The sequence below is a fragment of the Octopus sinensis genome, linkage group LG2 (genome assembly GCF_006345805.1).
Source record: "Octopus sinensis linkage group LG2, ASM634580v1, whole genome shotgun sequence".
Classification (NCBI taxonomy): Eukaryota; Metazoa; Mollusca; class Cephalopoda; order Octopoda; family Octopodidae; genus Octopus; species Octopus sinensis.
Genome location: NC_042998.1, coordinates 178270458 through 178273256, shown reverse-complemented (window position 1 = coordinate 178273256; position 2799 = coordinate 178270458).

The window sequence follows — 2799 nt, the reverse complement described above, 5'->3', positions numbered from 1 at the left end:
CTGCACGAGATCAATAGCAAATTTTTTGCTTTCCTTGATGATAGAATGAAGCTTCTTTCGTCTCTCGTGATTTTCCACGAGCTTTAGCATCCAGTCATGCGATATTTCGAGATATTTGGCAAGTCCAATTGTGGTTGTTTTGTAAGCTAGTTCAAATTGGATCAGGCCTCGACCTCCTTGGGCTCTGGGAAGGTAAAGGCGATCTACGTCTGCCTTTGGGTGGTGCATCCTATTACAACTCAGCAGCTTGCGTATTTTTCTATCTATATTCTTTACTTCACTCATATTCCAGTTCAACACATTGTAGCTATAAGTAACAACTGGAACTGCTAAGGAATTTATAGCTAACACCTTGTTACGTGCATTTAGTTCAGATTTCAGGACTGCACGAACTCTCCTATAACATTCCTTCCTGATTTTCTCTTTCATGCTTGCATGCTGAATACCAGAGCCTTCATTTATCCCTAAATATTGTATGTCTGTTCTTGCTCAAGCTCTCTTATGACTGTGTCAACATCTAACACGACTGAATTTGTGGTCTTCACTTTCCCTTTCTGGAAAGTGGCCTTGGCACACTTCTCAAGTCCAAGCTCCATCCCGATGTCATCGCTGAATGCTTTCACGGTGCGCAATAGGCCTTCAAGTTCATTATTGTCTTTACCATAAAGTTTTAAGTCATCCATATAAAATAGATGGCTTATTTTTTTATTGGCAATTTTATACCCATACCCTGTTCTGTTTAATTCACTTGTAAGGGGTATTAGGGCTATGCAGAATATTAAGGTGAAAGTGAGTCACCTTGAAAAATTCCACAGTTGATGTTTATATTTTCTGAGGCAAGTACTCCATTAGAGTGGTATAATTGGAGATTCGTATTCCACAACGACATATTGTGCTTCAGGAAGTTTGAAATCACAGGGGACATTTTAAAGATGTCCAGCGATCTCAAGATCCATGGATGCGGTATACTGTCGAAGGCCTTTTTATAGTCAATCCATGCGGTGCTGAGATTTCTGCGCTTGTTGTGACAGTTCTCAAGGATCATACGATTGATTAGCAGTGATCTTTGCATCCGTAAGAGCCTCGGCGGCACCCTTTTTGTTCAATGGGGAAAATATCGTTCTTCTCCATGAATGCATATGTTTTCTCCGCCAGGATAGATGTTAGGATTTTATACGTGGTGGATAGACAGGTTATAGGCCGATAGTTTTTTGGAAGGTTGGTTTCGTTATTCTTGGGAGTAGGTAAGTAATGCCACTTGCTAACCATTCAGGTGTTTTCTTTGGGTCTCTCATAATTCCATTGAGCAGCTGAACTAGCTTACCGTGTGCGCACGGGAGCGATGCGAGCCAGAAATTCGGCACCCTATCTTTACCGGGGGATTTCCAATTATGGGCCTTCGTGAGTGCCTTTCTTAGGTCTGCTATTGTGATGTCTTCCCATGCTTGTTGTTGTAAATTTTGGTAGGATCCTTCAGTTTGTATAATCCAGTCTGCATTTATGTTGTACGTCTTCTTGTCACTCCAAATCCTTTCCCAAAAGTTTTGAACTTCTTCCATGGGAGGGGGGTCTTTAACGGTTACTTTCTCCTTCCCTATTTCTCTGTAGAATTTTTTGGCATTGGATGTGAACAGCTTATTTTGCTTGTAAAACTTGTTTCTCTTCTCAAATCTTCGTATTCTTGGGCTTTTGCTTGGACTTTTTGTTTCAGCGTTTCTTTTATTGATATCAGTTCTTCTCTTGGTGAGGATCCAAATTTTCTCTTCATCTTTCTTCCTGTTCTGGATCTTACATCATTTCCACATATTAGTTCATTTAATATTGATATTTCCCCTCTCATAAATTCAATCTCTTTTTCAATTTTACTTCTCCAGGTTTGATTTCTTCCCAGGTTTTGTTTTCTTTGTTTTTCGGGGCATACAGCTGGTTTCAATTGCCCTAGCAGAAGCGTAATTAATTTCATTTAACTCAGTAAAATCAGGTTTTAATTCTCGTATTATTTCATTTGTTACATAGTTGCCAATTTGGATTTGTTTTTTATTTTGGTTTGTATTTGAGAGTTTATGAAGCGGTTCTCTATCATTCATACTTGTATGTCTTACAACTTCAAGCGTATTCAGGATTTTCTGCCTCATTTCTGCCATAGACTCTCTGTGTTCTTCAGCAAATGCGAGATCTTCAGTTACTGTTGTTTTTTCGTTTTCCTGGCTATCTTTAACAGGTACAATAGAATTTCTTGTATCTTCAGGCCTTTGCGTACTTTGGTCAGATGGCAGTCTTTCAATTAAGCCTCGTGGCGGGCTATACTGTTCATCTGATTCTTCATTCCTTTGTGTCTTATATTTATGTCATTTTCCGTTGCGTGCTTGATCGCACTTATTCACTGTCTGTGAGTCTGTTATTTCTAAAGATATCCCTCCTCATTTGCTAATTTGTTCTCGTCCAAATAGGGCCTACTGTCTTGATTCCGTGTTCTCCATATACTGTAAGAGTTTGCGGTGGTGTCTCTCTTGAGATGGCCTACCTAATGCATAGTAATAAGCGTATATTACTTCTTTATACTCTTCTCGGGTCCATTTGTTCCGCTTACATTTTTCTTTGTGGTGGTTGTGGTGGTGGTGAACTTGGAGGGCTCGAGTTGGGGGATTTCCCGTTCAAGTGACCATCCATGTCCGTATTCGGAGAAGAGTTTGTGCCAGTTGATGACTTTTCGATCCCAGGCTGGCTCTTCCCTGGGGGACGCGCTTCCAGATTAACCATAGGACAAGCGATTTGGTATACTGATTTAGTTTTCCTTTT